Genomic DNA, 27,468 nt, shown 5'->3' with positions numbered 1-27,468 from the left:
GTGTGGTGTAGGTGATGGCAGTAGCAGTGGAAGGCAAGCAGTCTGTGTTTCTGTTGTTGGAAGTCACGGTGACTGGTGAGTAGCAGTGGGTATTGCCCTATGTGTGCTTAAGAGAGCTTAGTCTTCCCGCTTCCTCCCCCAGCTAGGTGGTAGCGGCAGCCATGTTCCCTCAAACTCAGCATGAAAATGGGGCACAGTTCAGTTTTAAACTCTCAAAATGGTGCCTAATGTAAGCCTCTGATTAGAACAGATGGGGCCTCTTTCAGCTAAACAGCATAGACTACTATAGGGAGTGTGGTGTGCTTGATTCTTTGTCTCACAGAAGTTCTTTGCAAGGCAATGGGTCTTGTTTTAGATATGTTTAGGATAACATGGTTTCCTTTTCCTTCCTTGAGTGGGTGGTGTCTGCAGCAATGTCAACTTAAATTAAGACATGTCTATTTTCAACCATCTCCTAGCAGTATTAATATCTTTAGAAAATAGATATAGTTGACTGCAATGAGAAATAGCTGTTATTTCTGTAAAGTCCTCTTATAGTCAGAGGACATTTTGTCACCATCCTGAGCATCATACACATCTGCTACATATTGTGACCAGGAACGCTATTCAGTTCTCAAATGAAGGTTTCAGTTTATTTTTTGTCAGAATCAAGATGTATATACAGGCAGACTTCATTAAACTCCACATCACCAGCCAAAATACAGTCTTACCAGCAGGTTATCTCTGTTGATGGCTTAAGTCCATCCTAGCCTGGCATCTAAAGCCTAGGAAATTAAAAACTGAAGTTTCAGCTGATGTTGTAAATGTGATTCTCACTCCCACTGAGACAAGATTTCATCAGCTATGGAGTGTATAGTTCTCCCCATTGTAAACACTTGACAAGAAACAGTTTATTTTAGAGACACGCATTGCAAAATCTCCACAACTTATAAATTAGAGCACTATTCTTCACCATTAAAGAGGGGCTACTCCATAAAAAAAAGTAAGTTTAGAATGACCTAGCATTGATTTTTATGGCATCAGTCTATGTTAAATAATCAATTAATTAAAAGTCAAACATGTTTGGTATACTACTCATTGTTCATCATATAGAACATGTTATCAATAAAGACAGTCTGGCTTTGGCAAAACCTGGTATGCTATTTAGTAATATAAATACTAGAGTTGTGATGTGCTTTTGGGGTATGGCTATACTCTTCTGGCCTGCAAGGAAAAGAAAGCATTCCTTCAGGTAAGTGACTACTTTTTCCTCAAGGGAAAATGTATCCTGGTGCCAGTCATACAGGCAACATGTGAATGTGGGCCTTAGGTGGGTAAAAAAAACATAACCCAGCCGGGCACGGAAGCTTACACCTGTAATCCCACACTTTGGGAGGCTGAGGTGGGGGGATCATATGAGGTCAGGAGTTCGAGACCAGCCTGGCCAACATGGCGAAACTCCGTCCCTACTAAAAATACAAAAATTAGCCAGGTGTGGCGGTGGACTTCTGTAATCCCAGCTACTCAGGAGGCTGAGGCAGGAGAATCACTTGAACCCAGGAGGCAGAGTTTGCAGTGAGCCAAGATCACACCATTGCACTCCAGCCTGAGCAACAGAGCAAGACTCCATCTCAAAACAACAACAACAACACCACATAACCCATCTTCTCCTCATCTGAATTTTTATTGTATTCTGTCCAAGAAGCACTCAAGATGCTGTCTGATGTATGAAGAAAGTTCGGGAGCTAGGCAAGAAGGAACTAAGTACTACTGTTACTCTCATAGAACAAATGCAAAAGGAGACACAAAGAGATTAAACTGTCCCAAGTCACAAAGCTTATAAATGTTAAAGTTGAGAATAAAATCCAGACAGATAAGTCCTAGGTTGTGATTTTTCACCATGATGTCATACTTCCTTTCAGTAGAGCAAGCTATTTCTTAACACAGACTTTCTGGCTTTATGGTACTCCATTTTCATCTTTTGTTACTCTAGGGCCTTAAATAAAGTTGTGCTTTGTTAGGCCAAACCAAGTTGAATCACATAATTGAAGAAGTAGAATCCAATTGTATGCATGGTGGGGGCAGAAGTGATTTGTGAAAAATCCCAAAGAAAAAGAAAAATCCCAGAAAGATTTTCAGGAGACTGCACTTTTTCTGCAAACATAGAGGTCCTAAGGAAGCATAATTTTATCTTATAAATAAATGTTATATTTTATATTTCCATTTCTTGCAACATTTTCCATACAAATCCAATACATACATGTGGAAATAATGTATCTAATATATTTATTCCAGCTAAGCTTTTGGTGATGTACTCTCATACCATTTTAAAAGAAGGTAGAGAATGAGAGAGGGAGCAATCCTTAACTGAAAGCAATAAATAATTTTGAAGCACAGATAAATGTACAGTCTTCACTCGGTGGCTGTGGAGGTTGGTTTCTGGACCCCCTCCCCCAACCTATACAGTCCCCTTAGATACCAAAATCAGTAGATGCTGAAGTCCTTTATAAAAAATGGTGTGGTGTGTTTGCATATAACCTATGGACATACTCTCACATGTATTTTTAACTATATAACACATTTTATTTTTAAATTTTTTTAACTTTTATTTTCATTTCAGAGAAACATGTCCAAGTTTGTTACATTGGTAAATTGCAAGTCATGAGGGTTTGGTGTAAAGATAATTTCATCATCCAGGTAATAAGTATAGTACCCAATAGGTATTTTTTTATTTTTCACCCTCCTGTCACCCTCCACCCTGAAATAGGCCCTGGTATCTATTGTTTCCTTCTCTGTGCCCATGTGTATGCAATATTTCACACCCACTTATAAGTGAGAACACGCAGTATTTGGTGTTCTATTCCTGCATTAGTTCACTTGGAATAATGGCCTCCAACTCCATCCATGTTACTGCAAAGGACGTGATCTGATTCTTTTTATAGCTGCATAGTATTCCATGGTGTATATGTACCACATTTTCTTTATCCATTCTACAAGATAGACTTAGATTGGTTCCATGTTTTTGCTATAGTGAACAGTGCTGCAATGAACATACACATGCATGTGCCTTTATGATCAAATTATTTTTATTCCTTTGGGTGTATACCCAATAATGGGATTTCTGAGCCAAATGGTGGTTTTGTTTTAAGTTATTTGAGAAATTTCCAAACTGCTTTCCACAGTGGCTGAACAAATTTACATCCTCACTAGCAGTATACAAGCATTCTTTTTTCTCTGCAACTTTTTATCTGTTTTTTTTTAATTTTTAATAATAGCCATTCTGACAAGTGTGAGATGGTATCTCGTGGGTTAATTTCATTTCTCTGATAATTTGTGATGTTGAGCATTTTTTCTTATTTGTTGGCTGCTTAACTATCTTCTTTTGAGAAGTGTCTGTTCATGCTATTTGTCAACTTTTTAATGGGGTTATTTGTTTTTTGCTTGTTGAATCATTACAAATTCTGGACGCTAGACCTTTGTTGGATGCATAGGTTGCAAATATTTTCTCCCATTCTGTAGGCTGTCTGCTTAATCTGTTGATAATTTAATAGCTGGGCAGAAGCCCTTTAGTTTAATTAGGTCTCATTTATCATTTTTTGTTGTTGTTGCAATTGCTTTTAGCATCTTTATCACCATATTTTCGGTAGGGCCTATGTATAGAATTGTTTTGCCTAGGTAATTTTCAAGGGTTTTTATGGTTTTAGGTTTTATGTTTAAGTCTTTAATCCATCTCGACTTGATTTTGTATATAGTGGAAGGGAGGGGTTTAGTTTCCATCTTCTGCAAATGCCTAGCTAGTTATTAAAGCACCATTTATTGAATGGACGGTGCCTTCCCCACTGGTTTTGTCAATTTTCTTAGTGAACAGATAGTTGTAGATGTGCAGCTTTATTTCTGGGAACTCTATTCTGTTCCATTGGTCTATGCATCCATTTTTGTACCAGTGTCTTATCGCTTCTGGTTACTATAGTCTTGTAGCATAGTTTGAAGTGGAATAATGTGATGCCACTATCTTTGTTCTTTTTGCCTAGGATTACTTTGGCCATTTGGGCTTTTTTTTTTTTTTTTTTTTGGTTCTCCATGTATTTTAGAATTTTTTTTCTAATTCTATGCAGAATGTCATTGGTATTTTGATAGAAATAGCATTGAATCCATAAATTGCTTTGGACAGCATGCCATTTTAACAAAACTGATTCCTCCTATCCATGAGCAAGAAATGTTTTGCCATTGTTTCTGTTGTCTCCGATTTCTTTCAGCAGTGTTTTGTAATTCTTATGGTAGAAACCTTCACATCTCTGGATAGCTATAATCCTATGTATTTTTGTAGCTATTGTGAATGTGATTATGTTCTTGATTTGGCACTCAGCTTGAACACAGTTGGTTCATAAGGATGCTACTGATTTTTTTACATCCATTTTGTATTTTGAAACTGTGCTGAAGTTGTTTATCAGATCAAGGAGTTTTTGGGCAGAGACTATAGGGTTTTCCAGGTCTAAAATTGTATTGACTACAGAGATAGTTTTACTTCCTCTCTTGTTATTTAAATGCCTTTTATTTCTTTATCTTACCAAATTGTTCTAGGCAGGACATTCAGTACTATGCTGAATAGAAGTGGTGAGAGTGGGCATCTTTGTCTTATTCTGGTTCTCAAAGGGAATGATTTCAGCTTTTGTATGTTCAGTATAATATTAAGTGTGGATTTGTCATAGATGATTCTTATTATTTTGAAATATGTTCCTTCAGTGACTAATTTGTTAAGGTTTGTTAACATGAAGGAATGTTGGATTTTATTGAAAGCCTTTTATACATCTATTGAGATAATCATATGGTTTTTGTTTTTACTTCTGTTTGTGTGCTGAATTACATTTATTGATATGCTTATGTTGAACCAATATTGCATTCCAGAAATAAAGCCTACTTGATTGTGGTGGTTGAGATTTTTGATCTGCTGCGAGATTCGGTTTGCTAGTATTTTGTTGAGGAATTTTTTAATATGCTTATGTTGAACCAATATTGCTTGCCAGAAATAAAGCCTACTTGATTGTGGTGGATGAGTTTTTGATCTGCTGCAAGATTCAGTTTGCTAGTATTTTGTTGAGGAATTTTTCATCTAAGTTCCTCAAGGAAATTTGCATAAAGTTTTCCTTTCTTCTTGAGTTTCTGCCTGGTTTAAATATCAGAAGTATGCTGACCTCATAGAACGAATTATGGAGGAGTATCTCCTCCATTTTTTGCAGTAGTTTCAGATGGAATGGTATTGGCTCCTCCTTATACATGTAATAGTATTTGGCTGTGAATCTTTCTTGTCCTGGGCTTTTTATCATTGGTAGAGTTTTTGTTACTGACTCAATTTCATGATTCATTAGTAATCTGTGTTCAGGGTTTCAATTTCTTCCTGGTTCATTCTATGTTTCCAGAAATTTCTCCATTTCTTGTAGGTCCTCTAGTTTGTGTGTACAGAAGTGTTTTTAATAGTCTCTGAGGGATTTCTGTATCCCTATGGGGTTAATGGCAATATCTCCTTTGTCATTTCTGATTGTGTTTATTTGGATCTTCTCTCTTTTTTCCTTATTGGTCTAGATAATGGTCTATTAATCTTATTTGTTCTTAAAAAAACCTTTTCATTGTGTTGATCTTCTGTATGGCTTTTTGCATCTCAGTTTTATTCAGTTCAACTCTGATTTTGGCTATTTCTTTTCTTCTGCTAGCTTTGATGTTGGGTTTGCTTGTTTCTGTAGTTTCTCAAGGTGTGATGTTAGGTTGTTAATTTGAGATTTCTCTAGCTTTTTGACGTGGGCATTTTGCACTATAAATATTCTCTTAACACTGCTTTAGCTGTGGCCACAGACTATAATATGTTGTACCTTTGTTCTCATTCATTTCAAATAATTTATTGATTTTTGCCTTAATTTTATTGTTTACCCAGAAGTCATTAAGGAGCAGGTTGTTTAATTTCTCTGTAATTGTGTGGTTTTGAGATCTCTAGTTAGTATTGATTTCAATTTTTATTACACTGTGGTCCAAGAGTGTGGTTGGTATAATTTTGTGTTTTTTTTTAATTTGCTGAGAATTGTTTTGCGGCAGGTTGTGTGGTCAATTTTAGAATATGTACCATGTGCAGATGAGAAAAATGTATATTCTATTCTTGAGGGAAAGAGTTTTGTAGCTGTCTGTAAAATCCATTTGGTCAAGTGTGGAGTTTAGCTCCCAAATACGTTTGTTAGATTTCTGTCTTGATGATCTGTCTAATACTGTCAGTGGGATGTTGAAGTCTCCCTCACTGTTATTGTGTGGCTATCTAGGTCTCTTCATATGTCTCTAAGAACCTGTTTAATTAATCTGAATGCTTCTACGTTGTGTACAAATATGTTTAGGATAGTTAAGTCTTGTTTAATTGAACTCTTTGCCATTATGTAATGCCCTCTTTTTTTTTTTTTTTTTTTTTTGATCCTTGTTGGTTTGAAGTCTGTCTAAAATTACAACAGCAATCCCTCTTTTTTTTGTTTTCCATTTGCTTGGTAGATATCTCTTCATCTCTTTACCTTGAGGGTGTCTTTGCCTGTGCAATGGGTTTCTTGATGACAGCATATAGTTGGGTCTTTCTTCTTTATCCAACTTGCCACTCAGTGCCTTTTAATTTGAGCATTCAGACCACTTACATTCAAGATTAATATTGATATGTATGAATTTGATCTTGTCATCATGTGGTTAACTAGTATACATGAACATGTAGTTACTTCATAGTATCAATGGTCTATGTACCTGAGTGTGTTTTTGTGGTGGCCAATAATGGTCTTTCATTTCCACATTTAGCACTCCCTTAAGGAACTATTGTATGGGAGGTGTGGTGGCAAGAAGACCTTGGCATTTCCTTGTCTGAAAAGGATCTTATTTATTTCTTGCTTATGAAGCTTAATTTGGCTAGGTATGAAATTCTTCATTTCAGGGTTTTTTTATTTATTTAAGAATGCTGAAGATTTTTTGAAGGTTTTTTGTGTCCCTATCTCCTTCAGTTTTGCTCTGATCTTAGTTATTTCTTGTCTTCCGCTAGCAAGGTTTGCCCTTGCTTCTCTGGTTCTTTTCATTGTAATGTTAGGGTGTCAATTTGAGATCTTTCATGCTTTCTGATGTGGGCACTTAGTGGTATAAATTTCCCTCTTAACACTGCTGTGTCCCAGAGATTCTGGTACATTGTCTCTTTGTTCTCATTGGTTTCAAAGTACTTCTTGATTTCTGCCTTAATTTCATTATTTACCCAGGAGACATTCAGGAGCAGATTGTTCAATTTCCATGGAGTTGTGTGGTTTTAAGTTAGTTTCTTAATCCTGAGTTCTAATTTGATTGCACTGTGGTCTGAGAGACTTGTTTGTTATATTTCTGTACTTTTGCAATTGCTGAAGAGTGTTTTACTTCCAATTATGTGGTCAATTTTAGAATAAGTGCTATGTGGTGCTGAGAAGAATGTATATTCTGTTGATTTGGGATGGAAAGTTCTGGAGATGTATATTAGTTCCACTTTGTCCAGAGTTGAGTTCAAGTCCTGAATATTCTTGTTAATTTTCTGTCTCATCTCATTTATCTGTCTAATATTGACAGGGGGTGTTAGAGTCTCCTGCTATTATTATGTCGGAGTCTAAGTCTCTTTGTGGGTCTCTAAATACAAATGCCATTCTATATATGTTTGTAACTCCCTTTTTATCCTATATGATTTAAAAGAAAAAAATAAAATAATCATTAAAATGTATGTTATTGGGCAAAAATGTATAAAAATGTAATGTATGACTTGAACATAAATGGAGAGGGAAGGGCTATATGAAACCACAGTTTTGTATACTGTTAAACATAAGGTTGTATTAATTCAAAGCATAAGTTTAAGATACTATTTACAACCTTTAGAGTAATCACTAAGATGATCATTTTTAAATGCACAGAAAAGTAAGTGAGGAAAGAATTTCTAAAAGTACACTATAAATAATCACTTAAATGCAAAAGAGGGCAGTAATGAAGAAATTGAGTAACAATAAAAAAGTAAGACTTATGGAAGACAAATAAGAAAACAAGAAAATTCAGTTATTTCTTGTCTATAATTACATTCAACATAAATGCATTTAACATTTCAATTAAAATCAGAGGTTTTAAAAATAAATGTATAAAAATGACCTGACTCTAAACTTTACACAATAGAATAACTTTAGATTCAAAGACACAAATATATATTGAATGTAAAGAGATAGAAAATATATTCTATGCAAGTAGTACCCAAAAGAGAGCTAAGGTGGCTGTGTTAATATAAGATACAATAAACTTTAACTCAAAACTAATAGAAGAAACAAGGAAAGACATTAGATATTGATGAAATTTAATCCACTAAGAAGATAAAACAATTAAAAATATATGCACACCTAACAATAGAGCATCAACATACATGAAACACACATTAACAGAACTTAAGGGATAAATAGTTCTACAAATATAGTTAAAGACTTCAGAATCCCATTTTCACCATTAAATAGGAGTATTTTTTAAATTCAATAAAGAAATAGAGGACTCAAAAACTACACACCAACTACATCTACTATATATCAAACACTCCACCCAGAAACAGCAGAAAACATGATTTCTGCAAGTATACATAGAACATTTTCCAGGATAGAACATATGAGGCCACAAAAAATTCTCAATGGATTTAAAAATTAAGATCACACAAAGAATCTTCTCTAATGACAATGTAATGAAACTAGAGATCAACAACAGAAGAAACTAGAAAATTTAAAAATATGTGAAAGTTAAACAATACACACTTAAAGTAAAAAAACAAAAAGTAACTTTAAAAAAACTTTAAGATAAATAGAAATGAAAACAAGACATACCAAAACTCATGGGATGCATCAAGAACAGTATTCAGAGGAAAATTTATAGCTGTAAACACAAACATTTTTTAAAAGCATTATCTCAGATCAGTAGCCTGATTTTACACCGTAAGGAACTAAAAAAAAAAAAGGAATAGATATAATAAAGGTTAGAGTAAAAATAAATGAAACAGGAAATAGAAAAAAAACAACTAAAAATCAACAAAACCAATAGTTGATTCTTTGAGAAGTACAACAAAAATGACAAACTCTAAGCTAGACTACATTGCATTAATTTCCTAGGGCTGCCATAAGAAAGTATTCCAAACTGTGTAGCTTAAAACAACAGAAATTTATTTGTGCAGTGCTGGAGGCTAGAGGTCCAAAATCAAGGTATTAGCAGAATTGGTTCCTTTTATGGATTCCGTGGGAATCTATTCCATGCCTCCCTTCTGGCTTCTGTGAGTGTAAGCAATTCTTAGCATCCTTGCCTTACATATGCATTACTCTACTATCTGCTTCTGTTTTCACGTGGAGTCCTCCTTGTTTCTAAGTGTCTTCACATGGCTGGCTAAGATATAAAAAAAAATCAGTCATATGGGATTGGCCCACCCTACTTCAGTATGACTGCATTTAAAGTTAATAAATTACATCTGCAATGACCGTTTTTCCCTGTGAGATTACAATCTGAGGTACTGGCAGTTAGCACTTCAACATATATTTTGAGAAGACATAATTCGCCCATTAGCACTGGCCAAAAAAAGGGAGAAGCCTCATATTATTAAAATCAGGAATGCAACTGAGGATTTTACTAGTGACCAAACAGAAATCAAAATTATTATAAAAGAATACTATTAAAAGTCTTATGCCAAAAAATTAAATGACTTATATACATGAAATTGACAAAGTACTAGGAAAATACACACTACCAAACTGACAAAAGAAGAAAATTTAAAACTGGACAGACTTATAACAAGTAATGAGATAGAATCAGTAATCAACACTTTCCCAAAAAAGGAAAGGCCCAAGACAAATGGCTGTACTGGAGAATAATATCAATTATTTTAAAAAGAATTAACATCACTCTTTCTCAAATTCCTTCAAAACCAAAAGAAAAAGGATCACCTCCTAGCTCATTTATGAGTCTGGCATACCACTGATTTGAAAGCCAGAAAAAGCCAAAGATGTCACAAGAATAGAAAGCTACCAACTATTATACCTTAAGAATACAGATACAAAAATGCTCAAGAAAATACTAGGAAACCAAAAACTGGGAGCATATTAAAAATATCATACAGAGTGACAAATTGGAATTTATTCTAGATATGCAGGAGGGGCTCAGCATACCAAAATAAATCAGTGTAATGCACAACATTAATAAGACAAAAGGGGAAAACACATGGATGTCTCAATTGATTTGAGAAAAAAAAATCCAGAAAAAACCAAACTTTTCTGTAATAACGTTGAAGTATTCAACATATTATTGATATCAATATATTTTGAAGTCCTAACAGCCAGTACCCCAGAATGTAACTTCTTAGGGAAAAAGGGTCATTGCAGATGTAATTTATTAAGTTAAAATGAAGTCATACTGGAGTAGGGTGGGCCCCAACCCCATAAGACTGATATTTTTATATCTTAGTCAGCAAATGTGATACAGAAGGAAATTTCTTCAACACCATAAAAAGTTTGATTTAAAAATTTACAGATTCATACTCAATGATGAAAAACTGAAATGGTTCCCCCTAAGATCAGGAATAGACAAGTATGATTCTTTTGACTATTTCTACTCAATATTATACGACAAGTTTTAACCAGAGAAATTAGTCAACAAAAAGAAATAAAACACATTCAAATGGGAAGGAAAGAACTAAAGCCATTTCTGTTTTCACATGACATACTCTTATATATAAAAAGTGTTAAGAATCCACACACAAAAATTAAAGCAAATAGGTGGAGCCAAGATGGCCAAATAGGAACAGCTCCAGTCTACAGCTCCCAGCGTGAGCACCACAGAAGACAGGTGATTTCTGCATTTCCAAATGAGGTACCAGGTTCATCTCACTGGGGAGGCTCAGACAGCGGGTGCAGGACAGTGGGTGCAGTGCACCGAGTGTGAGCCAAAGCAGGGTGAGGCATCGCCTCACCTGGGAAGTGCAAGGGGTCAGGGAATTCACTTTCCTAGTCAAAGGGGTGACAGACAGCACCTGGAAAATTGGGTCACTCACACCCTAATACTGCACTTTCCCAACGGTCTTAGCAAACAGCACACCAGGAGATTATATCCTGCACCTGGCTTGGAGGGTCCTACATCCATGGAGCCTTGCTCATTGATAACACAGCAATCTGAGATCAAACTGCAAGGTGGCAGTGAGGCTGGGGGAGGGGCTCCCACCATTGCCGAGGCTTGAGTAGGTAAACAAAGCAGCCGGGAAGCTCGAACTGGGTGGAGCCCACTGCAGCTCAAGGAGGCCTGCCTGCCTCTGTAGACTCTACCTCTGGGGACAGGGCATAGCCAAACAAAAGGCAGCAGAAACCTCTGCAGACTTAAATGTCCCTGTCTGACAGCTTTGAAGAAAGTAGTGGTTCTCCCAGGATGCAGGTGGAGATCTGAGAACGGACAGACTGTCTCATCAAGTGTGTCCCTGACCCCCGAGTAGCCTAACTGGGAGGCACCCCCCAGGAGGGGCAGACTGACACCTCACACGCCTGGGTACTCCTCTGAGACAAAACTTCCAGAGGAACGATCAGGTAGCAACATTTTCTGTGCACCAATATCCGCTGTTCTGCAGCCTCCACTCCTGAAACCCAGGCAAACAGGGTCTGGAGTCGACCTCCAGCAAACTCCAACAGACCTGCAGCTGAGGGTCCTGACTGTTAGAAGGAAAACTAACAAACAGAAAGGACATCCACACCAAAACCCCATCCGTACATCACCATCATCAAAGACCAAAGGTAAATAAAACCACAAAGATGGGGAAAAAACAGAACAGAAAAACTGGAAACTCTAAAAATCAGAGTGCCTCTCCTCCTCCAAAGGAATGCAGCTCCTCACTAGCAGGATATTATCCAGGAGAACTTCCCCAATCTAGCAAGGCAGGCCAATATTCAAACTCAGGAAATACAGAGAATGCCACAAAGATACTCTTCGAGAAAAGCAACTCAAAGACACATAATTGTCAGATTCACCAAAGTTGAAATGAAGGAAAAAATGTTAAGGGCAGCCAGAGAGAAAGATCAGGTTACCCACAAAGGGAAGCCCATCAAACTAACAGCTGATCTCTCGGCAGAAACTCCACAAGCCAGAAAAGAGTGGGGGTCAATATTCAACATTCTTAAAGAAAAGAATTGTCAACCCAGAAGTCATATCCAGCCAAACTAAGCTTCATAAGTGAAGGAGAAATAAAATACTTTACAGACAAGCAAATGCGGAGAGATTTTGTCACCACCAGGCCTGCCCTAAAAGAGCTCCTGAAGGAAGCACTAAACATGGAAAGGAACAACCACTACCTGCCACTGCAAAAACATGCCAAATTGTAAAGACCATCAAGGCTAGGAAGAAACTGCATCAACTAACTAATAAAATAACCAGCTAACATCATAACAACAGGATCAAATTCACACATAACAATATTAACCTTATATGTAAATGGGCTAAATGCTCCAATTGAAAGACACAGACTGGCAAATTGGATAAAGAATCAAGACTCATAAGTGTGCTGTATACAGGAAACCCAACTCACGTGCAGAGACACACATAGGCTCAAAATAAAGGGATGGAGGAAGATCTACCAAGCAAATGGAAAACAAAAAAAGGCAGGGGTTGCAATCCTAGTCTCTGATAAAACAGACTTTAAACCAACAAAGATCAAAAGAGACAAAGAAGGCCATTACATAATGGTAAAGAGATCAATTCAACAAGAAGAGCTAACTATACTAAATATATATGCACCCAATACAGGAGCACCCAGACTCATAAAGCAAGTCCTTAGAGAACTACAAAGGGACTTAGACTTCCACAAAATAATAATGGGAGACTTTAACACCCCACTGTCAACATTAGACAGATCAACGAGACAGGAAGTTAACAAGGATATCCAGGACCTGAACTCAGCTCTGCACCAAATGGACCTAATAGACATCTACAGAACTCTCCACCCCAAATCAACAGAATATACATTTTTTTCAGCACCACACCACACCTATTCCAAAATTGACCACATAGTTGGAAGAAAAGCTCTCCTCAGCAAATGTAAAAGAACAGAAATTATAACAAACTGTCTCTCAGACCACAGTGCAATCAAACTAGAACTCAGGATTAAGAAACTCACTCAAAACTGCTCAACTACATGGAAACTGAACAACCTGCTCCTGAGTGACTACTGGGTACATAACAAAATGAAGGCAGAAATAAAGATGTTTTTTGAAACCAACAAGAACAAAGACACAACATACCAGAATCTCTGCAACACATTCAAAGCAGCGTGTAGAGGGAAAATTATAGCACTAAAGGCCCATGAGAGAAAGCAGAAAAGATCTAAAATTGACACCCTAACATCACAGTTAAAAGAGCTAGAGAAGCAAGAGCAAACACATTCAAAAGCTAGCAGAAGGCAAGAAATAACTAAGATCAGAGCAAAACTGAAGGAAATAGAGACACAAAAAACCCTTCAAAAAATCAATGGATCCAGGAGCTGGTTTTTGAAAAGATCAACAAAATTGATAGACTGCTAACAAGACTAATAAGGAAGAAAAGAGAAAAGAATCAAATAGATGCAATAAAAAATGACAAAGGGGATATCACCACCAATCCCACAGAAATACAAACTACCATCAGAGAATACTATAAACACCTCTATGCAAATAAACTAGAAAATCTAGAAGCAATGGCTACATTCCTGGACATATACACCCTCCCAAGACTAAACCAGGAAGAAGTTGAATCTCTGAATAGACCAATAACAGGCTCTGAAATTGGGGCAATAATTAATAGCTTACCAACCAAAAAAAGTCCAGGACCAGATGGATTCACAGCCGAATTCTACCAGAGGTACAAGGAGGAACTGGTACCATTCCTTCTGAAACTATTCCAATCAATAGAAAAAGAGGGAATGCTCGCTAACTCATTTTATGAGGCCAGCATCATCCTGATACCAAAGACTGGCAGAGACACAACCAAAAAAGAGAATTTTAGACCAATATCCCTGATGAACCTCAATGCAAAAATCTTCAATAAAATACTGGCAAACCAAATCCAGCAGCACATCAAAAAGCTTATCCACCATGATCAAGTGGGCTTCATCCCTGGGATGCAAGGCAGTTCAACATACGCAAATCAATAAACATAATCCAGCATGTAAACAGAACCAAAGACAAAAACCACATGATTATCTCAATAGATGCAGAAAAGGCCTTTGACAAAATTCAACAGCGCTTCATGCTAAAAACTCTCAATAAATTAGGTATTGATGGGACGTATCTCAAAATAATAAGAGCTATCTATGACAAACCCACAGCCAATATCATACTGAATGGGCAAAAACTGAAAGCATTCCCTTTGAAAGCTGGCACAAGACAGGGATGCCCTCTCTCACCACTCCGATTCAACGTAGTGTTGGCAGTTCTGGCCAGGGCAGTCAGGCAGGAGAAGGAAATAAAGGGTATTCAATTAGGAAAAGAGGAAGTCAAATTGTCCCTGCTTGCAGATGACATGATTGTATATCTAGAAAACCCCATCGTCTCAGCTCAAAATCTCCTTAAGCTGATAGGCAACTTCAGCAAAGTCTCAGGATACAAAATCAATGTGCAAAAATCACAAGCGTTCCTACACACCAATAACAGACAGAGAGCCAAATCATGAGTGAACTCCCATTCACAATTGCTTCAAAGAGAATAAAATACCTAGAAATCCAACTTTCAAGGGACGTTAAGTACCTCTTTGAGGACAACTACAAACCACTGCTCAATGAAATAAAAGGGGGTACGAAGAAATGGAAGAACATTCCATGCTCATGGGTAGCAAGAATCAACATCATGAAAATGGCCATACTGCCCAAGGTAATTCATCGATTCAATGCCATCCCCATCAAGCTACCAATGACTTTCTTCACAGAATTGGAAAAAACTACTTTAAAGTTCATATGGAACCAAAAAAGAGCCTGCATTGCCAAGTCAATCCTAAGCCAAAAGAACAAAGCTGGAGGCATCATGCTACCTGACTTCAAACTATACTACAAGGCTACAGTAACCAAAAGAGCATGGTGCTGGTACCAAAACTGAGATATAGACCAATGGAACAGAACAGAGCCCTCAGAAATAATGCCACATATATACAACTATCTGATCTTTGACAAACCTGACAAAAACAAGAAATAGGGAAAGGATTCCCTATCTAATAAATGGTGCTGGGAAAACTGACTAGCCATATGTAGAAAGCTGAAACTGGATCCCTTCCTTACACCTTATACAAAAATTAATTCAAGATGGATTAAGGACTTAAATATTAGACCTAAAACCATAAAACCCCTAGAAGAAAACCTAGGCAATACCATTCAGGACATAGGCATGGGCAAGGACTTCATGTCTAAAACACCAAAAGCAATGGCAACAAAAGCCAAAATTGACAAATGGGATCTCATTAAACTAAAGAGCTTCTGCACAACAACAGAAACTACCATCAGAGTGACCAGGCAATCTACAGAATGGGAGAAAATTTTTGCAATCTACTCATCTGACAAAGGGCTAATGTCCAGAAACTACAATGAACTCAAACAAATTTACAAGAAAAAAAGAAACAACCCCATCAACAAGTGGGTGAAGGATATGAACAAACACTTCTCAAAAGAAGATACTTATGCAGCCAAAAGACACATGAAAAAATGCTCATCATCACTGGCCATCAGAGAAATGCAAATCAAAACCACAGTGAGATACCATCTCACACCAGTTAGAATGGCGATCATTAAAAAGTCAGGAAACAACAGGTGCTGGAGAGGATATGGAGAAATATGAACATTTTTACACTGTTGGTGGGACTGTAAACTAGTACAACCATTGTGGAAGTCAGTGTGGCGATTCCTCACGGATCTAGAACTAGAAATACCATTTGACCCAGCCATCCTATTACTGGGTATATACCCAAAAGACTATAAATCATGCTGCTATAAAGACACATGCACATGTATGTTTATTGCGGCACTATTCACAATAGCAAAGACTTGGAACCAACCCAAATGTCCAACAATGATACACTGGATTAAGAAAATGTGGCACATATACACCATGGAATATTATGCAGCCATAAGAAATGATGAGTTCATGTCCTTTGTAGGGACATGGATGAAATTGGAAATCATCATTCTCAGTAAACTATTGCAAGAACAAAAAACCAAACACCGCATGTTCTCACTCATAGGTGGGAATTGAACAATGAGGACACATAGACACAGGAAGGGGAACATCACACTCTGGGGACTGTAGTGGGGTTGGGGGAGGGGGTAGAGATAGCATTAGGAGATATACCTAATGCTAAATGACGAGTTAATGGGTGCAGCACACCAGCATGGCACATGTATACATATGTAACTAACCTGCACTTTGTGCACATGTACCCTAAAACTTAAAGTAGAATAATGAAATAAAAAAATTTAAAAAATAAATAAATAAAAATAAAATGAACTGTAAATGAATTATACTCTCCATTCAAACGACATAGAGTGGCTGAATGGACTTTAAAAAACAAGACCCGCTGATCTGTTGAGAAACACAGATGACATCAAAACCATAAACTCAATGAAGGAATTTGTAAAAGAGACATGAATGAAATAAAGTTAATTTGAAAGGATAACACTGTAACTGTATCTACATCTTTATCTACAACTATCCATAAATAAAACAAACAGGAATGTGCAAATAAGCCAAATAAATTTTAATCATATATTAAATATTAAATGTGTAAAGTAAATGAAGGGGTTTTCTTTTCTGTACCATTTATATAGATGTTTATTCTAGCACTAGCAACATATGGATACCATTGTAGCTCTGGAATTTTATTGGAATTGTATTACATGTATGTATACATATTCTCTGGGAGAGAATAGGCATCAGTACAATATAGTCTTCCAATCCAGAAATAGGAATCTCCACTTAATCACTTTTTTTTTTTTTGAGACAGAGTCCTACTCTGTCACCTAGCCTGGAGTGCCGTGGCATGATGTCAGCTCACTACAACCTCCGTCTCCCAGGTTCAAGTGATTCTCATGCCTCAGCCTCCCAAGTAGCTAGGATTACAGATGTGTACCACCATGACCAGCTAATGTTTGTATTTTTTGTAGAGAGTGGGTTTCTCCATGTTGGTCAGGCTGGTCTTGAACTCCTGGCCTCGTGTGATCTGCCCACCTCGGACTCCCAAATTGCTGGAATTACAGGCGTCAACCACCGCACCCGGCCAATCATTTTTTCATGTACATCCATAAGGCCTAATAGTTTTCCCATAAAGGTCTCTACACATTTCTTGATACATACGTTGCTCTTATAAATAGGATTTTCCCCATTATATGTGCTAATTTCTTATTGTAGGTATACAATAAAACTGAAATCTTGCCTTGTATTTTACAACTGGAAATGTTATTGAATTTTTATTTTCCCCAATGATTTTTTTTAGATGATTCTCTGAATTTTACTAAGAAACTATCTTACGATTGTAAATAGTGATAATTTTGTGTCCTCCTTTCTAATATACATACTTTTTCCTCCTTTTATCACATTAGGTAGAATATCTAGAAAAAATATTGAAATCATGGTAGTAGTAACAGATTTTATTAAAATATCTCTAATTTTTTATGATCAGACATAAACTTATGTATTGACTGGAGAATATTTTGTCATATTATGGAAATTATTTTTGGTATTTTTTGTTTTGTTTATTTTTTATATATTTAAGGGCTATAAGTACAGATTTTTTACATGTATATATTGTGTAATGGTGAAGTATGGCCTTTTAGTCTATGCATCACCTGAATAATGAAAATTTCACCAAATAGGTAATTCTTCAACCTTCATCCCCAACCCACATTTTTACCTTTTGTAGTCTCCAATGTCTATTTTTCCACTCTGTATGTTCCTGTGTAGATATTATGTAAATTTATTTATATTCCTAGTTAAGACTTTGGTTTCTTGCTTTTTAAAATTTAGGAACACATGTAGAATTTTAATTAACTATCTCTTTAATTCTCTTTTTTAAATTGCTTTTCTTGTATCTATTTATGGTATATTTATGGTAGAAAACATATACATTGCAGAATAATTAAATCAAGCTAATGAACATACACATTACCTCATTTTTTTGTTGTTAGAACATTTAAAATATATTCTCTTAGCAATTTGCAAGTATATAATATGTTGTCATTGACTATAGTCAACATGATGTGCAGCCGACGTCTTGCACATTAACTTCTTCCTCCCATCTAACTGAAATTTTGTATTTTTCAACTGACATCTCTTCAATCCCCCTACCTCAGTCTCTGGTAATCACCATTTTACTCCCTCATTCTATGAGTTTGACATTTTTAGATTCCACATATCAGCAAGATCATAAAGTCTCTCTGTGCCTGGCTTATTGCACTTAACATAATGTCCTTGAGATTCATTGATGTCATCCCAAATGGCATGATTTCTGTTTTTATGGCTGAATACTATTCCATTACATATATTTATCACATTTTCTTTCATCCATTTATCTGTTTGGGTTTTTTTCCAAGCTCACAAAAACACTTTTTATTTGAGGCAAAAAGAAGTCTTGCTGAAAGGATTAAAATTCCAAGCAGTCAAATCTCAACTGTTAGTTGCACTATTTTGACCTTGTAGATTGTTCATCCTTAGTCATAAAAGGATATTCAGATTGTACTTTCCCCAGCTGGGCAAAAATGGGGGCAAAGAAAACTGGAAGAAACTTCTACTCTATGGGTATTGCTCTTCAGACCCAACATCAAGCCAGGAAAGCCCTCGCTGGTCAATCTATAGATGGCTGTCTCACCACTGAGTGTCACAGGCCACATTACATTGGCAAGAATAAAATGAGGCAGGAAAAACAGATGTAGTTCACTTGGAGATGAGCAGGCATCCACAGCTTCAAAATTCTTCCTAGAAGGGGTAATCCTTGTGCGAGGTACAGCTTACCAAGCCACAGTTTCTGTTGTAGCTAGGTAAGGTGGTCATATCCTTGCTGCTCAGTTCAAAGTAAAAGGCCTTAAAGTTCTCTGCAATGCATTTTTGTGTCACAGACTTGGGATTCACCACCAAGTTTCTCTGAATGGGAAATCAAATCAGAACCTGAGCTGTAGTTTTATTATGCTTGACTGTGATCACCTTGCTTCTGGCATCCTCCAGGACAGAAGAGTCCTTGAGCTTTGCCCAGGGCCTGTCCAGAGAGTCAAGGGGGCTATAGGCAGTCACCATGATGCCTTTGGACTGGCAGTACTGGATTAACTTCTTTTGAGTTAGGTATGTGTAGAACTCAATCTGTTTAACCATTGGCTGATACTTTAAGCCGCGTTTGTTTAAGATCCTCCTGACATGAGAATAGTTGAAGTTGGAGATGCCAATAGCTTTCACCAACGCTTCATCCACCAGCTCTTTCATGGCTGCTCATGTGTCCACAATGCTGGTGTCATTGGGATATACAGTGGCTGAATCATCCAGTGGGAAAAATTTCTTCCCTGGCTTAAAGCCAGCTGTCCAGTGAATAAGGTAGATGTCTAGGTAGTCCAGATTCAAGTAACTGAGCATCTTCTGGCAGGTTTTTTTCAGCAGACCCTTCTTAAGATATGTGCACCACAGATTGCTGATGATGAAGAGCTACTTGCACTTTACTGCCTGCTCCCTGAGCTTCTCCTAAATGGCCACCCCTGACTCATTCTCATTCTAGTACACGTGGGCACAATCTATGTGGCAGTACCCAATGTTAATCACTACATTTACAGACTCGGTCACCAGGTCTGGAGGAGACTTCCAGGTACCTGGCCCCAGGATGGACATCTTGGCACTCTTGTTGAGCAAAAGATGGTTGTTCATGGCTGCTGTACTCCTAGATCCCCACCCAGAACCATGTACATTTATCTGTTGATAAATACTTAGGTTGATTCCATATCTTGGCTACTGTGAATAATGCTGCATTTATCATGGGAGTGCAGTTATCTTTTTGCAATTCTGATTTCTTTTTGATGTATACACAGTAATAGGGTTGCTGGATCATATAGTAGTTCTATTACTAATTTTTTGAGGAACTTTCATTCTCTTTTCTATAATGGCTGTACTAATTTACATTTCTACCAACAATGCACCATGATTCCTTTTTCCCCATGTTCTCACCAATATGTGTTATCTTTCATCTTTTTTAAAATAGTCATTTTAATAGGCATGAAATTTTCATTATGGTTTTGATTTGTTTTTTCCTGATGATTAGCCATGTTAAGAATTTGCTGATATACCTGTTGAGCATTTGTCTTATTTTGAGAAATGTCTATTCAGGTTCTTTTCCCATTTTTAATCAGATTACTTTATTACTTTTGAGCTCCTTATGTATTTCAAATGTTATTAGCCCTATATCAAATGTGTAGTTTGCAAATATATTCTCTCATTCAGTACATTGTCTCTTTATCCTGTTCATTGTTTTCTTCTGTGCAGAAGCTTTTTAGTTTGATGTAATCCTATTTGTCTCTTTTTACTTTTGTTGCCTGTGCTTTCAGAGTCACATCCAAAAAATCATTGCCCAGACCAATTTCATAGAGGTTTTTTCCCCCTTTCTAAAAAACAACTTTTATTTTTGGTTCAGGGGTATATGTAAATATTTGTTATATAGGTAACCTTGTGTCATGGGGGTCTGTTGTACAGATTATTTCATCACTAAGGAATTAAGCCCAGTAACCAATAGTTATCTTTTCTGCTCCACTTCCTCCTCACACCCTCCACCCTCAAGTAGATCCCAGTGTGTTGTTCTCTTCATTGTATTCATGAGTTCTCTTCATTTAGCTCCCACTTATAAGAGATAATGTGTGGTATTTGGTTTTCTGTTCCTGTGTTAGTTTGCTGAGGATAATAGCCTGTGGCTCCATCCATGCTCCTGCAAAAGACATGATGTCATTCTTTTTATGACTGCATAGTATTCCATGGTGTATCTGTATCACGAACTCTGTCATTGATGGCCATTTAGATTGATTCCACTTTTTGCTATTGTGAATAGTGTTGCAATGAACATTCACAAGATTGTGTGTGTGTGGTAAAGTTATTTATATTCCTCTGGGTATATACCCAATAATGGGATTGCGGGTTGAATGGTGGTTCTGTTTTTAGCTCTTTGAGGAATCACTGTACTGCTTTCCACAATGGTTAAACTAATTTACACTCCCATCAACAGTGCATAAGTGTTTTCTTTGCAACCTTGAACTAGCTCTTTGATTCCATAAAGACACTAATTTTCAAGGATGCTCTCCCCCTTCTTTTTATAATTTTCGAAGATAATTGCATATGTTATTGCATATTCTAAGGTATTGATGTCAAAAATCAAAGAGCTTGAGGAGAAGAAGAAGTACTTCAGCTGAAAATAATTTATTATTTTATTAAAAGTGGCCACTGGAGTTCAGCATTATGACAGCCTGTAGGATGAGATTATAGCAGATGTCAGACTCTTATAGTATGAAATATCTAGTCAATTTTGACCAAATATTATCAAAAATTAGATTATTTCAGAGAAAAAACATTCTAACAACATGTTTATTTTACACCATGCAGACAAAATAAATGGGATTTTGATTTTATATGAAAATAGGAAGTCACTAGTTGATTTTCTCTGCAAATTAATTAATCTCTCTTTTTCTTGACCTGAAATCTTTATTTTCCTTTAAGAAATGCTCTCTTCCTCCTCCTCCCACCTCTGTTCATATGATTTTTTTAACTTTTGATTTACATATGTTATTGGGGGAATGGGTGGTGGTTGGTTACATGAGTAAGTTTTTTAGTGGTAATTTGTGGAATTTCAGTGCAATCATCACTTGAGCAGTATACACCGCACACAATTTGTACTCTTTTATCCCTCATTCCTGCCAAGATCAGCTCGGTCATGGAGAGCTTAACCCAGTGGTGCTAGAGGAATTAAAGACACACACACGGAAGTATGGAATATGGAGTGGGAAATCAGGTGACTGACAGCCTTCGGGGCTGACAGCCTTCAGAGCTGAGAGCCACGAACAGAGTTTTACCCACATATTTATTGATAGCAAGTCAGTGATAAGCATTGTTTCTATAGATTATAGATTAACTGAAATGGGAAACAAAGGAATGGGCTGAAACAAAGGGATGGGCTCTGGCTAGTTATCAGCAGCAGGAACATGTCCTTAAGGCACAGATTGCTCATGCTATTGTTTGTGGCTTAGGAACACCTTAAGCAATTTTCCGCCCTGAGTGGGCCAGGTGTTCCTTGCCCTCATTCCAGTAAACCCACAACCTTCAGCAAGGGCGTCATGGCCATCACGAACATGTCACAGTGCTGCAGAGATTTTGTTTGTGGCCAGTTTTGGGGCCTCTTACCAACATATTCCCCCTTTTTGTTTTTGCAAGACATTAAAAGCAAAGATGGTTTTATCACAGTGAGCTACTTCTCGCAGGAGTTGGGATCCACATCTGCAGACTATACAAAGACAAACAACACAGATTAAAAGCACAATCATCATTGAAGTCACACAGCTTCCACGTGTTTTTATCTATTTTAACGGGTTACTAGCTGCTAATCTGTCTGCAGCTCCTTCAAGCACTCCAGTTCCTGGTATTAAGGTCAGTGTGCCTGGGATGCTTTAAATATTTGTTCTTTTAATTTTGCAATATCCAAAGACAAGTTTGTAGAGTGTCCTTCTAGATCCTTTTTTATTCTTTCCCAAATTTTGATCTTATTAAGAGCCATTAAGAGTTTCCACAAATCCTTATGTTTAGCTCCTACAGCAGGCCATACCATTTGAGGTTGAGGTGCCACTATACCACAATGTTTCCAGATAATAGAAACTCTTGCCATACTTCTTACCATTTCTACCATCTGACCATTTTGTTCAGACCAGCTGAACATACTGTGGCCATGGCACACAGACTGAGAGGTGCAATTCAAGCTAAGCATCCCCTTAGGGGACCAACTAATAATGATTCCACAGGAATCATTATGCAGCACCTCTGCCTGTTCTGCAATGCAATCTTCCCAAACAAGTACGTTCATTATTTCTGGTCAGGTCCAATTCTGTTTACAAATAGGTTTTTGAGGGTGGTATGCCTCAATTATAGGAGCAGATTTATTATGGTAAATACTGAGATCAGAAAGCATGTGTAATTGTGTCATAGAGTGATTACATCTAGGCATTATTGCCAGTCAAGATTGATAGCGAGGAGTATGCAACTAGTGGCCTTTCCCAAACAGATAGGTGGATGTTCAAATCCTAAAGAAATATTCATAATGGTTCTTTCCTCATGTAGGTGAGATGGGCCTCTATCATCTGTAGGACCAAGCATCCAAGAGCTATCATTAGTGTATACCTCCACTGGGGGGTCCAGCCAAGTTACAGGCCATAGAAGTGGTGGAAAAGGTAAATATGCCCAATAGGTATAATTGTTCTCTGTGTCAGCCATTGCTAAAGGAATACTCACAGCAATGGTGATCACCGCTATCATAGCTATCATTAAATTACTCATTGCGACTGGTTGCCCCACTTTCCTTGGGTTTTCTTCTGCTATCTGTGACAGCTTCTTGATCTGTCACCAGGTAGGTGGCTCTGTTCGACGGGTGTTGCTCGTGACACTTGGGGTCCTCCTCAGCATCAGTCTCAACATGGCTGCAACCAGGGGGTCCTGGAATCTCTTCCTCGGTATCTGGCTCATCATAAGGTTTCAGGTGTCTTGATGGTATCCAAATCGGCTGCTGGTTCTGGCCTGGAGGAACACAAGCATAACCTCTACCCCAAGTTATTATTTTACCTATTTCCCAACTTTTTATTGGATCTCTCCACCAAACTAGTTGTTCTTCTTCTGTCTTTGCAGCTGGTTTCTGTAGATGCTGTTCAGCTGCTGATAGCATCTGGCCTTTAGGCAGGCTCAAAAAATTTAAATTCAATAATGCTAGATTCAATTGCATATGGGGTGTCGTGTAGTCCCTATTTCCCCCTTTTTGCTTTTGCAACTGCTGTTTCAGTGAGAGATTCATTCTTTCCACAATGGTTTGTCCTTGAAAATTATATGGGATACCAGTAATGTGTTTAATATTCCATATAGAGAACAATGTAGCTAGAGCTTGGCTAGTATAGCCTGGGGCATTGTCCATTTTGATAGAAGCTGGAATGTCCAACACCGCAAAACACTGCCAAAGGTGATGTTTAACACAGGCAGAAGACTCTCCTGATTGGCATGTAGCCCAGACAAAGTGAGAAAAGGTGTCCACACATACATGTACATAAGATAGTCTCCCAAATGAGGGAACATGTGTGACATCCATTTGCCAAAGAGAATTAGGTTCCAATACCCAAGGATTAACTCCTCCTGTAAAAGATGAAGAATGCACCATTTGACAAGTTGGGCATTGCTGGATAATAGCTTTAGCTTCTTTCCAGGTGATTCTGTATCTGTGTTTGAGACCAGAGGCATTAACATGGGTTAAATTGTGAAAGTGTCTGGCATTAGATATTGCAGTAGCAACTAGGCAATCAGCTATTTGATTCCCTGCAGTCAAAGGTCCTGGAAGAGGTGTATGAGCTCTAATATGAGTAATGTAAAAATGGTGCATTCTACTCTTAACTGCTGTTTGCATTTGGGTAAATAAAGTCATCAGTTGTTCATATGAAATCAAAACTGAGTATTTTCAATTAATTGTGTGGAATGAATCATGTATGAAGAATCAGAAATCACATTAATAGGCATATCAAATGCACTCCATACCTCAATTACAGCTACAAGCTCTGCTTTTTGACTGAGGTTTAGGACATCTGAAAAACTTTACCTTTCAATCCAGAATAAGAAGGTTTATGATTACTAGACCCATCTGTGAAGACATTCTCAGCACCTTAAATTGGTTTAAATTTAGTTATTTTAGGTAGACTCCAATTAGTTAATTTCAAAAAGTGAAATAATTTTGTTTTAGGAAAATGATTATCAAGAATACCCACAAAGTCAACTAAATGGGTTTGCCAAGTAAGACTATTTATAAAAGCTTGCTGTGTTTGTGCCTTCATGAGAAAGACAATAATTTTTCCATGATCATATCCACATAATTTAACAATCTGAGTTCTCCCATTTCCTATCATGGTAGTGATTTGATCCAAATAAGGAGTTAGAGTCCTTGAATTAGTATGTGGAAGAAAAAGCCATTCTACTAAGTACTGCTCTTGGACAATAACACCAGTAAGTGAAGGTTGAATTGGAAAAATTAGCAAATCTAGAGTCTTCTCTGGATCTATTCTATTTATTTGAGCTTTATTGACTTGCTTTTCAATCAGTTGTAACTCTGCCTCAGCCTCCTTTGTTAATTGCCAAGGGCTAGTGAGACTAGGATCTCCTCTAAGGATAGAAAATAGATTACTCATGGCATAGGTAGGAATGCCTACAGCAGGTTGTATCCAATTAATGTCCCCTATTAATTTTTGAAAGTCATTTAATGTTTTCAATTGATTCTTACATATGGTTACTTTCTTGGCACTATTGTAGTGTATTCACTAAGGTCCCCAAGTAGGAGTAAGGAGTGGTAGTCTGAATTTTGTCAGGAGCTATAATTAAACCAACGCAAGAAATCGAGTTTTGCAAGTGATCATAACATTGTAGTAATAGTTCTTGAGTGGGGGCAGAACAAAGTATATCATCCATATAATAATGTAACACTGTGAAAATGTTTTAAGAGTAGGTTCAATTGCTTGCCTTACATACATCTGGCAAATTGTTGAACTGTTTAACATGCTTTGTGGCAACACTTTCCAATGAAAATGCTTAATAGGCTGCAGGTTGTTAACCTCAGAGATTATAAATGCAAACCTTTCACAGTCTTGCTCAGCTAAGAGGATAGTAAAGAAACAGTCTTTTAAATCTATGACTATTAAAGGCCAGTTTTTTGGAATCATAGCAGGAGAAGGCAATCCTGGCTGTAATGTCCCCATGGGTTGTATAACTGAATTAATGACTCTAAGATTTGTCAACATTCTCCATTTACCTGATTTTTTCTTAATTACAAAAACTGGAGAATTCCAGGGGGAAAATGTTGGAGCTATGTGTCCTTTTTCTAATTGTTCAGTAATGAAGTCTGCTAAAGCCTCCAGTTTCTCTTTACCTAGTGGCCATTGTTCTAACCAAATTGGCTTATCTGTTAACCATTTTAAACGTATAGGTTCTGGAGGCTTAACAATGGCTGCCATCAAAAATGATATCCTAAACCTGGGCAGGAACTTTGTCTTTCCATTGAAGCAATTCCTTCAAACCTTGCAAATTTTTTCCTAGTACCATACCAGGGACATACCCCATTTCATGCCTCATATGTTGACTTTGAGGGCTATATAATTGTTCAGGAATTAGAACTTGCACTCCCCATTGTTGTAATAAATCTCCCCTCTAAAAATTTATAGGTACAGAAGTTATAATTGGTTGAATAGTCCCAGGTTGTCCATAGGGCCCTTCTCAATGCAAAATATAACTACTTTGATATACTTCAGGGGCTTTACCAACTCTAACTATGTTAAATTGAATGGGTTGAATTTGCCACATGGACAGCTAGTGCTGTAGAGAAATGATTGAAATGTCCACTCCTGTATCTACCAAAGCTTTAAATTTATTTCCCTGAATAGTTATTTCACAGGTAGGACATTTATCAGTAATTTGATTCACCCAATAAGTTGCTTTGTCTTGTTTATTTCTGCTTCCAAATCCTCCTGTTCGTTTAGGTTCACTTTTCCCCATTTTCACATACGGCACAATCAGGAGTTGTGCTATACACTCTCCTGGCTCTGCTTTCCAGGGAAGAGAAGTAGATATAACAATTTGAATTTCCCCATTGTAATCTGAATCAATGACTCCTGTATGTACTTGCACTCCTTTTAAAGTTAAACTAGATCTACCTAGAAGTAATCCTACCGTCACCACTGGCATCATCTGACTGGAGAGAGCAACATTCTTTAACAGTCCCATTATAAAAGGAGAACCTGGTCTATATTGATTAATAGCTTGCTTAAATTCTTTGAGTAATTTAAAAGGAAAAGGCTCAAATGTAACTATAATATTTCCTTGTTAATCTGGGTGGTGTATCCTAACAGGGAACTGCCAAGCCTTTATATCACCCTCTTGTCTAACTTGCTGGATTCCTGCCTGAATATAACTGAGAGTGGTCACTCAAGGCACTGCCCAAACAGTCACTGAGGCAACTACTTTTTGCCCAGTGTCCTCTGGAAAAGAAAAATCTGGAGGGTCAGGCCATTCTTTTTCTTCAAAATAATGAGGGGGTGCAGAAGGGTAGGGATGAACCTCTCCCTCCTTTGCCACTTTAGCTTTAGCTGGCAAACAAACCTGCTCTGTCACCTCTTCTGTTACTTCATTATACTCTCCTTCCTCCTCATCATCAATGGAAAATGTTCCAAGGTGG

General features: G+C 37.2%; 1 pseudogene; it reads right to left on the bottom strand.

Annotated features, from left to right (window-relative positions):
* Window positions 1–18,956: 18,956 nt before the first annotated feature.
* LOC101128019 (aldo-keto reductase family 1 member B1-like) lies at window positions 18,957–19,898 on the bottom strand (annotated as a pseudogene).
* Window positions 19,899–27,468: the final 7,570 nt, after the last annotated feature.

Source organism: Gorilla gorilla, chromosome X (genome assembly GCF_029281585.2).
Source record: "Gorilla gorilla gorilla isolate KB3781 chromosome X, NHGRI_mGorGor1-v2.1_pri, whole genome shotgun sequence".
Lineage (NCBI taxonomy): Eukaryota > Metazoa > Chordata > Mammalia > Primates > Hominidae > Gorilla > Gorilla gorilla.
Note: the sequence above shows the minus strand (reverse complement) of the source record. Positions and strands in the feature narration are given on the sequence as shown.